This window comes from Equus caballus, chromosome 9 (genome assembly GCF_041296265.1).
Source record: "Equus caballus isolate H_3958 breed thoroughbred chromosome 9, TB-T2T, whole genome shotgun sequence".
Classification (NCBI taxonomy): domain Eukaryota; kingdom Metazoa; phylum Chordata; class Mammalia; order Perissodactyla; family Equidae; genus Equus; species Equus caballus.
Window position 1 is genome coordinate 83958826 of NC_091692.1, and position 12006 is coordinate 83970831.

The 12006-nt window shown below is 39.4% G+C and overlaps 1 long non-coding RNA gene across 1 annotated transcript in view; it reads left to right on the forward strand.

Moving 5' to 3' along the window:
• The first annotated feature begins 803 nt into the window (after window positions 1-803).
• The window catches only part of LOC138915456 (uncharacterized), a 140004-nt gene continuing 128801 nt past the window's right edge, over window positions 804-12006 (forward strand). Inside the window, exon 1 of the long non-coding RNA XR_011421410.1 lies at window positions 804-953. This is a non-coding gene — a long non-coding RNA (uncharacterized lncRNA). The remainder of the gene's footprint in view (window positions 954-12006) is intronic.

Below are 12006 nucleotides of genomic sequence, written 5' to 3' on the forward strand. Positions count from 1 at the left end.
GTATCCTAATAAACTTCAACATATAGGTCAACATTTCTTTCGCCAGTCTTTTGATGAAGGGTAAGGCCTTGCCTTCAGATATGAGTCCATAAAGTAGACTTCAGCATGGTCTTTCTTCCATCAGCTATACCCACAATACATGAATACATTTATCTGTGATTTTCATTTGTGCTTCATTTGAATAGAGAGAAAATTTAAATAATATGAACGGCAATCGGAAGGGAAAACCTCTCTAGATTTTTAACTTTTCCCCAATTTTTTACAGTAGTGTTGCACATACTACTTTGGAGAGGCTTGTTTCATCACCTCTTCGAAAATATTCACTTATTTTCATAGAAATAAACCCTTTTCTTTGCAAAATTGTATTGACGTATCTTCATAGCCTTTGTGAATCGATGAATTCCACTAGAATGAACATGTTTTGGAGTCAATACAACTGATTCTTGGCACATATAAAATTTAACTGCTAAGAAGAGAAGTGTAGGGATCACGTGAAATTAGCCTGCTGGAAACCAGGATCAGATTATTATGGGACTCAATCAGAGTGGTTTAGAGAGTGAGGAGGGATTCTGGAGGTCAGTTAAGAAGTCAGGTAAAAGAACTTCTACCATTCTTCACGTGTAAGCCTCACAACAAATCCTGGGAGGTTCGTACTGTTGTTTGTGAGGGATTCCATTCTCTCTCTTCCCGTGTTTCTGAGCAGGCCCATAAAATAAGGACTTCTGTCTTCTTGGAAATACTAGGAGCACTCTAAAATCCTTGTTTTTCTCCTTCCCACCTACTCACTCTTCTCCAAGAGATATAGGATGTGTAATGTGATTGCCATTGGAGAGATTGACAAAGGAGCCCTGAGCACGTGGAGCCCACGTCTATTCTCCAGTCTCTTTTGGATCCAGCCAGTTCCTGAGATGCACAAGTTCTCCTCAGCTGCACGTTGTGAGTTTCTTCCCATGGTAAGAGAGGACAGCTGTTGATTAATGACTTTGCCGGTCTTGAGTTCATTCAAATCTGGGACAAGTAGATGGGGACCTACTTTGGCTGAGGACCGAAGCAGTGTTCTCCATTCCAGATTTACTAGCAATGGTCCGCTGTCTATTTTACACAATTGTTTCAAAGAACTTGGAGGGAAGAGGGTGTGACTAATTTCGCAAAATGTCAAACTTATTATTCTTATTATACCCACTATTTTATCATAGCTTAGGTATATTATTTTATTTTGAAAAATCTCAAAGAGGTAGGCACTACTATTATCTTAGTTTTACAGATGAATTTGAAAATAGCAGAGGTTAGATGACTAGTTGAGTTTCTTACGGCTAGTAGGAAAGAGGGCTGAAATTTGAATGTATTATTCATTGATCCAATACTTTGGTATTGGACATTATGCATGTGGGTGATATGTGACCAAAATAGTTATAGTCCCTACCTACCTGGAATTTATAGCTTAGAGAGGAAGATAAATGTTAATTAAGCAATCAGATAAATAATTATGTAATTACAAGCTGTAATAATGTCTTCAAATTCCATTCTCTGAACCGTTATACTATCTTGCTTTGGCTTAGAGATTTGCTAACACACTGGAAGTCACATTAGTCTTTTATCTTTTATTAAAGCATTCTGTCAATTCTGATTTGATTGCTTTATTATGACCAACTGATACATAAGCACACTTGAACACCACTGACTTGGTAAGATCAAGTGGATGCTTTAGAAATCTCTTTGCCACCACCTGTTCGCATCCTACTACGGTATTGTCCTTTCATGGGGACAGAATATTCTTAACATCTGGATAAAGGAGACAAATCTCCCAACAGAGAATGTTAATTGTAGGAAAAAAAACTTAGAGATCATCTAGCTGAACCCCCTTATATTAAAAAAAAGGAAATCCCCAGGGCTCGGGGAGATTAAATGACCCATTGAAGGTCACATAGTTTGTAGATGAGGGTTACCAAGGTTGGGTTCTACAGGCTCCTAGTCCAGGGAACTGCTTGCTGTATCTTTGAAAACATTAGCTTTAATTGTCCATATATTGAAATTAGCTGAAATCAGACCTATTCTTAAGAAGAGGTCATGGTAAAGCAAACTTCTGTGTTCTTTAATTGCAGAAGAAGGTGGAGGAACTAAATGGGGGTGGACATTGAACTTTACCCTTGGAATAATTTCCCTAGTATGGGACTCCCAAATGAAGAATGTGATTATTTCTCCTGCTCCATCCCCCTAATTTTTGAGCATACAGAGTGACTCTGTGTAACTGGGGTAGTTAGTTGAACACATTTCCTTATTTGCTCAGCTTCTTCCTGTGTCAAGTGATAAGGATAGCACACAGCGCATAATGTTGTGATGAGAATTAAATGATGTAATATGCATAAATTATTTAGCACAGTGCCAGGCACATACAACACACCAAATAAACCGTAACTTTTGTGGGTGCATTGTTGTTGTTTTCCTGTTACATTGATAAATTATTTTAAATTTTAATTCAGGAGTAGGAGGGCAATGAAGGAGGAAATGGGGCATGTGTTTTAGCAAAAAGCTTCTGGTGTAAATTCAATTTTATTTCACTTTCGACCTGATAGAAAACCACTGCTTTATATATTTGCTGCTTTTTCATATCTATTTTAGTGCCTCACCTGAGCCTTGCTCAGAGTACATGTTTAAGAGTCGCTATCCACAACAGTTATCATAATTTGGCAAAAGAGTAAACTGAGTCAATTAGTTAGTGGAAGGGTCTTGTCTAGACTTCAAGGCTCTTCAGCCCTCATTTTCTTAGACAGTGGAACCAACCACAACACTGTCTTCATTTCAGGCCCCAACCAAAGCTTTTCAGTTTACAGCAACCTTTTCTTCCAGTCTCATTTAGATGATCTGCCTGCCCTCCTCAACCACCCCCATTTCGTTTCCATTTCCATTTTTCTGACTTCGAGCCCTGACACTTGATGAAGGCAAAATGTTTTCCCTACCAATTAGTTTCGCGGAAACCTCACATGTTTGATATTGTAGCAGACAATGTTTCATTATGCACTCCTGATCTGAACAGAGAAATCGTTGTTCCTGAAGGCAGCCAAAGCGCACTCTGAAGGGTAGAGTTACTGAGTTACAGTCCAGCCATGGAGACCACAAGGGAGGCTAGACTCCATTGAGAAAATGCATCGGCGAGTGTGGGTACATTGGAATGCTTAAGAAAAGATTTTGTGATCGGCATCAATAGATGTGTGTTTTAGGAAGAAGAATAAGTGTATTCATGTTCCTAAAGTGCTTCAAAATCTCTTGCTGAAAGGTGCTCTTAAGATTTACTCTCAGGGCTCTCCTTGAACTAATATGCCATTTTACACGCAGGAAATGGTGACTCAGAGTTTCCCCGGGCCCCCACACACTGGTGGGAAGTTGTATCTTAATTGTTTAAGAGCCTGGAACTCTGTTTTGTAGCATTTCTGCAGCAAAGGAACCTAAAACCAATGGTCAAAAATGATTTCAGTTTCTTCACGTTTAAAATAGCCAGACAGAGGTCAATTACAAAATAAATATGTACAGTTTCTCTTTAGGGGTAGGGCGTTTGAAGAGAGAAACAGGCACAAGGGTAGGAGAAGACCATTTCAGGTCCTATGATGGAATGGCCTCATGGCAAAAGACATCGTGGTTGTTGGAATATCAATTGTAGGCAGCAATGGCTGTAAACAAAGTTGCAGAGATAGGAATCCATCCAGAGTGTCTTGCGTGCCAGGTTAAATCCCGCTCCATCAAAACGTCTGGCCTGACGTGCATTTTAAACTCGTAGTGTGTACATTTACATTGAGAATGTACTTATTCTCCCAACTTCTTCTGTTATGAGACTGGAACTTCTATATCCATCTTCATTCTCCGCGTACTCTTCAGATTGTTCCAGTATGTCTCAAACTTTGAGTTTGTTATTGTTATTGTTAAAAATGATGCTAATAACCAGAACAACTTGTAGTTGCATTATGCTATCCAATCCTCACAATAATAAGCGGGAACAAGGCACAGTTGGCTTTATTTCTATTATGTATCAGACCTATTATTAGATCTATTATATAGATGGAGATCTCGAGGCTTAGAGATATTAAATGACACAGGAAGTAGTGTAGCAGGTTTCCTTCTGATATTCCTAGTTATAACCATTAAATTTCTCTGAATGTCCCCGAGTATTTCTTTCCAGAGTTCCCCATCTCCATCCTGCATATCTTGAAGTTACATTACACTCAAGGCTTAACTTCAGCTTGTGACAAAATACCCACTTCATCTCTCTTCTTTCTAGGTTTTTGTAAACGTAAACTTCAAACTACCCTGGTCTTCTACACTGAGATAAAAATCATGAAGTTTTTTAATCAAAATGTGGGACATTCTCATCCATTTCATGTGATATGTTTCATCTAGAGTGTTAACTATCTCCTTTAGCTCTGTGTCACCCTTGAATTGGAAACCATGAATGAGCAAGACCCTAAAGGAATGTGAAGCAGGAGGGACCCATTTTTTCAGGAAGACAGTGACACAGTGCATTTCCCAGTCCTTGAGGACATCATGCCAAAGCTAGGTATTTGGGGCATAAGACCTCCTAAAACATGTAGCCAAATGAACACCACACTTCACAATTTTGCTGAGTTCAGCTTTGCCAACCTCTGAAAAACACTGTCTGCCTTCATTCTGGAGAGATCTGAAGAAATGCAGAAAGCTTTGACTCATACTCAGTGCTACGCATTTGCCTTATAAATATGAACGTCTCCATCACACCAACTGTTTTGCTGCTTTCAGAGGGATAACTACCTCTTCATGGCCTCCAGCAGGCATGAATGTGAATCCTTTATTCATGTGCAGGACACTCTACTGGGTGCTAGGAATATGGCAAGGAAGAAGACAGGCCTTTTGCCCTCCCTCAAAGAGGTTACTATTTGACAGAAATTTAACAAGAATAGTAGAAGTTCTAAGAGGCATTATTTGATTGATGTTGTTCGATGGAACTGGGCTTTCCTCTGACTATTCCTATTTACCTCCTTTTAAGTTATCTTGGCAAACAGATTTTCCAAGTTGTCTTTCCATGGAAAAGTATGCTGTAAGCCTAAGAAGTAACTTTTATTATCTTGGTTTAGATTCTATTTATACTAAAGTAAATGATGAGCGTGCTATATTTGAAGTTTGGAAAGCTTGGGACTGAGAGATAATTAACTAATTCCTTCAACCTTTGTCTCTCCTTAAATAAGGCAAATTTACCCATCTTGAAAGCAATTTCAGTTATCAAAACATTGGCCTTCTTCATGGTTTTTAGATTCTGACAACCATCACAATTTGGCAAGCAGCCCCTACCTGCCTGGCAGGCAGATATATTTAGTACTGTGTGAAACTTTATTTTCCAGTTTCAGACATACTCAACCCTTTCAGTTAAGTTCCAACACTCACACTTCCATATAAAGAGAGTTTCTGGAATTCTCCTATGGCTGGTAGATGCTTTGACAAAGGTTCTCACCAAATCCAGAATAATCTGACACCAGCTGGGCCTAAACTGCTTGGAGACAATCTATTGTTGCCTGGCCAAATTAAACAGGTCCGTTCTTTGTCATTCCTTTGCTTGTTTGTCAGTCTAACCAAAGTCCAAAGGGAGCCTTTCGGCATTTAAAATCACATATCAAATTGTTTTTTAAAAAAAGAATAGGAAGTGAAGGATTTGAAGTGAAACTGACTACTTGTTTGCTCAATTGTGTCACTGCAACATGCAAAATAGTGCCTCAAGATTGTATTTGAAAATCTGACGTGGTCCCGGCATTCAATTGTATTGCTAGATTTGTGTAACAGTCGAGAATGTACTCCCATACTTTCTTTCCTTGTAGAGATGCTTTGTTCCTAAACATTCTTGAATGCTAAGTAGAATGATGGAGTCTGGGATGCCACAATAGACTAGTTATGTTCCAGCTCCTTCTTCTTCTCTCCCAACCCCAACCTCTTTTCTTAAGAGATGTGTAAGCTTGAAAAAAGTAACATTTCTGACCTTCAGATCTTTCATCTGCAACATAAGGATAGTAAATTATCTGCTGCATCTATCTCCAAAGGCTGTTGTAAAGAATGAATGAAATTGTAGATAACTTTCCCAATAGGTATATTTAATACAAATCTAGAGTAGAGTAGGTACACCATCAGTGTTGGATGGACTAATGGATAAATGAGTGAGAGCAATCTCTAAAGGAAACATTTCATACACTATAAAATAGGCCACAGCAGCAGTGCTCATTTAAAGAAAGCTAAACTCTAGGACTTGTTAAAAGCCTTTTACGTCCAGTGATTTTCTGTGAAGGAGGTTCTAGGTGAAGTACTTCCTGGGACTGGACTTCTTAGAATGCAATTTAGCTAACCACGGTCAGGCCAGGCAATGACAGTGTAACAGACTGTTGAGGGGGACTTGGCCTGTTGCTCCAAAATTATAACTAGGACTCAAAGCTGAGGGTAAGAAAACATTAGGTACCCAAGACATCTATACAGAGCCACAAATACTCACAGACAGAAACTTCCTTTGGGGGTTTCTTAAGAGGCACTTTAGCAGTTCTGCTGTTTCCCACCCTCATCCCAGGCTCCCGTCCACCTCTTTCATCAATCAATGTAAAAAGACACTTTGAGTGAGAGGTAAAAGAAGTTGGAGATTTGCCGAAGTCTTGAGTTGTTGCACTAGTAGAATGTACATTGAAATCTTCCTATACTTCTCTGAAGCCAAGAGAATAGAGTGGCTCCAAGGGAACCACACATAGATATTGAATCCCTTCTTAGGCAGCTAACTCTGCTCTGATGTCTACCTATGCAGGTGAGAAGAAACAAGAGGGCGACAGGAGGACAGAAAAAGCATCCTTTACCCCTACCATTTAGAAAGGATGTGTGAATTTCCACAGGTCAAATAAGAACCAAGAAGGGAGTCTCTTGTGTACAAAGAGCTCCCTAGGATAGTGGGCTGGGCCAGAAAACCACAGCCTCAAAGGCTATAAGATGTACAGCCAGTACGGGGATCTGAGGGATTTGAGAGATCAACTAGTATGTCTCATATTAGGCAACTGTGGAAGGCTTCACAAGGTCTGAAGAAGAGCTCACATAGGCCCACAGAAAGCCAGCATTTGGACCTTCCTGGGATAAGGCCACGAAAAACAGTAGGTGTTCCCAAATAAGGCAGAGACACCAATAGTTATGGATAATTTATGTCTTTCCCCCCAAACACCTCCAAGTCCCAGTGCAGGCCCCACAGGTCGAGCTACAGAGAGGAAGGAGATAATGCGGGAGCTTAAAACGTCCTTTAATCATTGCGGGTAAGAACATAAACCTATTGGAACTTCACAAGATCATGCCAAGGTTAAAAGGCGCAAAAATGTAAGGTTAGTTCTTTGTTACTTATACACAAGGGACAGTTATAGAATGGGCTGCCTCAGAGAGGAGTTCGCTGTCCCTGGTACTGTGTAAACAGATGGTGCAGAATCAGGTTGTGAGGATGTTGCAAAAGTTAAATGATTTGAGTCTCCCAAATGGTCAGTGACGGATCCTTCAACTGATTCTCATCTCTCCTGAGATTCCATGTTTTCATCCACTCTTCCTAGACTATAAGGTGGAAAGAGCTCAGCACTTACCCAGCCCACTGCCTGTTTCTCCATAATATGCCCTCTAAATGTTCGTTCAGTCTCAGATTTAATACCATCCAAGAGGAGTCAGCATGCCTGAGCAAGACCATCCCATATCTGGATAATTCAATTGCTAGGAATCATCCTTGTCTTTCAGTGAAAGCTGTCCTCTTTGCAGATCCCTCTTTGCCTACTTCTTTTGAACTTTACATGCTGCCAGGCTAAATTGACTAACAGCAAATATCATCAATGGCTTTTCTTAAATGGAGAAATCTAGAGGTATCTGTGTAGAAGTTGTAAAATCAGAAAGGAAAATCAGCAACCTTAAAATCATCAAGCACTTTCTTCTTGGACAGGCACTTTCTACTGGAATGTTGAAATGTTGTTTCTCTTGGTTGAACAACATTGACTTTCAAGCTATTGTGCTATGTCAAATCTTCGGGGTGCAATGTTTTAAGTCAAAAGTTGGTAAGTTTCTCTATCAAGAGTCAGATAGGAAATATTTTGGGTTTTGTGGGCCATGCAGTCTCTGTTGCAACTAGTCCACTCTGCCATGTTAGTGCAAAACAGCCATAAACAATATGTCAGTGGATTAATACAGTTGTGCTATAATAAAACTTCATTTACAGAAGCAGGTGGCAGGTTGAATTCACTTACTGTGAACCTACTATTTAAACAATTTTATATTCTACTTTCATCCTTAACATGACATTGTAAGCTCTTAATGGGTTACTTTAAACTCTTTATTGGCATTGTTTTTAATAGCTGTATAATATTTCATTGAACAAGTATGCCATAGTAAAAGTTATATAATCAACCATTCATCTTCTGTTAACTATTCAGATTGTTCCTCATTGTTTATATTGGAAAAAACACTGCAGGAAAGCGCGTTTATGTATCTTTCCCGTCTATTTTAAGTTATTTCCATAGGCTAGACTGTAAGAAATGGAATTATTGAGTAGAAGTTTTGAACACTTGAAGGTTCTTGTAACATATTGCTGAATGACTTTCTAAAAGGTCATTGCCATCTCCACTCCCACAAGTAACATATAAGCTTACTTTAATGAATCCTAGCATCACTAGGGCTTATCATTAAAAGAAAAAAAAAATCTGTGTTTCCTTATGTAAAAAATGGTATCATTGTTTTAATTTATATTTTTTGTTGGACATTTTTCCTTGTTTATTACTCATTTATTATTTTCCTTCTAGTGACTTGTCTATTCATAACAAGACCATTTTCTACCATGATGATTAATCTTAGGTGCAAACACAAGGCAAGATAAATTTTTCTAATAAAAATAAGAGTTATGAATTGCTGAATGCTTACCATGTGCCAGATAATTATAGATAATTGTGTTTGTGTATGTAATTTTATTTAAACTTCACAGTGACATTATACAGTTGCTATCGGAACCTTTTAACGTAGGCTGGTATCCCATATGCACTGAGTGACACATAAAGCAAAGTTCAAAGAATGGATTTAGTTTGCATTTGCCCTGCACATCGCTCTGTTTATGCCCCGGTAACACCAGCCTGCATTTATTAAGCACTTAGATCTTGGGAATTGTGCAACATATTTTACATGTATTATCTCAGTTAAATCTCACAATAACTCCATAATGTGGGTATTGTTCTCCCTATTTTACCAATCAAGGAGCCAGGGTTCTGGGAAATGGAAGACCTTTCCTCAGTCAATGTGACTTGTAAGTGGTATAGGCAGGAGCTGAGACGTGCCTCCCTGCAAAGCCCATCATTAAACATGGTACTGCTGGGAGCCCTCGTCCTTCTCGATCTTTCCCTGGGTTTTGCTTTCTTAGTCCTGGACCCTTCTTAATCTCTTCCCTATACCTTTGGGCATTCTAGCAGATGTTCTTTTGGCTTCTTGGGCTTCATGCTTCTAAAATGGCTCCATTTTGCTGTCCCCTCTAGTTTTGCCACAAACATGCATCGCACACACACTTACACATATGCACACCCATACACAAATATACACACACACATGCATGCACACTATTTCAGATGACAAACACTTTGTTCCAGAATACTTTCCAAATTAGGAGAGCGGGGCTTCAGATGGCATGCCCCTTCCATGTAGAGTTTGATTTTTAATGTTTTGATATTTGAGTTCTTTCACTGAAGGAGTTCTGGATCTTTTTAAACTTCTTCATTAAGTATCAGCTTCCCATCCGTATGCAGCAGTCTTTCTTCTAGGATAATTTACATAGATAAGGAGGACCCAGATTTGAACTTTAGTCTTAGTAGGGCTTATCATTAAAAGAAAAAACAATCTGTGCTGAATTATGTAAAAAAAAGGGTATCATTGTTTTCATTTACAGATCAGATTACACAATGTTAATAAGGCCGGCATTCTATTTTACATGTGTGAGGGACTTCATAGTCAAATCTCTTTTTACTCTGTGCAAATGAGCTTCAAACAAATGGCGTTATCTATCTCCACCCTCCTCACGTCCCCTTCCATGCTCTTCTTATTTCCTTTTTGCCCCAGGTGAGGAACCACATATTTGAATATCATTTATGATTTAGGTTTTAAATTTGGTTGTGGTTTGTACTGAGAAAAACTGCCTGATACTGGAAAGGTACACATCTGCAGTTCGTGTCTACCTGCAACTTCAAAGAGGTTGTTTCTTGCCTCAATCTAGTCTCCTTTCAGAGTCTGAGTAACGTGTTGATGCCTATTCTGAGTCTTAAACAGGGTGTTGCCTAGGTTAAATGACTCGCGTTTCCCAAATGGTCAGTGACGGATCCTTCATTTGACTCCCATGTCTCCCAGATTCCATGTTTTCAACCACTCTGCCTAGACTACAAGGTGAGAAGAGCTCAGCACTTCCCCAGTCCTACTGCCTGTTTTTCCACAATATGCCTCTAAATGTTCATCTAGTCTCAGATTTAATACCATTCAGGGGGCATTGAGATGCCTGAGCAAGACCATCTCATATCTGCTGGAATAATTCAACTGCTAGGAATAATTCTTATCTTGCAGTGAAAGCTGTCCTCTTTGTAGTTCTCACTCTTGAATGCTTCTTTTGAACTCTACATACTGCCAGGCTAAATTGACTAATAGAAAATATTGTCAAGGGCCTTTCTTAAATGAAGAAATATAGAGATATCTGTGTAGAACTTATAAAATTATAATAGAAAAACAACCATCTTAAAATATCAGCCATTTCATCATTTGACAGGCACTTTCCAGTGGGATGTTGAATGTTTCTCCAGGTTGAACACCAACAATTGCCAAGCTGTTGGTTACATCATGGCTTCATCCAGATGGAGAGTTAGGTCTCTACTGGCTTCTTCCATTGGTAGGTCTGTACCCCCAAGTCCACCTTTCTGGGCCAGTCCTGTCCATTCCAAGAAGCCCTGTACTGAGAAAATCTCTTCTTGCATCAGGAATACTATTCCTGGGATATCTGCAACATTGTGGCTTCAACCTAGAATGGAGATAGCCCCCCAGGAAGTGAGATTAATAGATACAAAGACAGGGAGTTTACCTAGTGCCACCTTATTCTTGTCACAACACTGTAAAGGGTATCTCAGATTTACTTCAAGTTTAGGGAGCCAGGAACAAGGGCCATAGACCATATCATAATTTTAAATACAAGAACCAGTGAAGCATTTGAGGTAACCATTGTTTCTCTCATATGACTTTCCTTTCCAATTCCAAATCATTTATGACCCTCCATAGAGACACAATTTTCCTGATGGTGGAGAGCAGTTGAAATTTCACTGGACTTGGAACTGAATACCTCTGGTTTTGAGTCCTGCCCGTGACTCTTACCAGTCTCATCTGCTTGAGAAGATCCCATAATCTCTTTAAACCTCTGTTTCCTCATGCGGATGATAATACATGACTTGTGGAATGTTTGTGAAGTTTCGACATTCTAAAGTATGTGAAAATCAAAGCCTAGAACTTGGAACATAATGCGCATTTATAATGCTATGTCCTGCCTGCCTGTCTTTCCTCTTTTCCTTTTTACTCTTTCTCTCCCTCCTTCTTTCTCTCTTTTCTTCACTTTTAGTCCCTCCATCATTCTCCCATGCAAAGTCTAGTTATTACTGAAATCCCCCCTTTTCTTCTAAACACAGCCTTGCTTTGGAAGACTGGTCTGATTCTGGGAGGTGGTAGATTTCTGAGTGTATTATGGGCTAGGAATGGGGCAAAAGGCAGAAGGGAAAGTAAATGGAAATGTCCTTTGAGATTATGAACCTGCAGCGACATCTTTGAAGAAACAGGAGGCTGATCTTGAGTTTGGATCCCAGATTTATAATCCAACTCTGAGCAGAGCACTTAGTGACTCATAACCCTGCCTTCTCCTACTCATTTATACGTCTCTAGCTTCTAAACCATTGGTCCTCAAAATATAGTCCCTGGACCAGCAGCATCAGCATCACC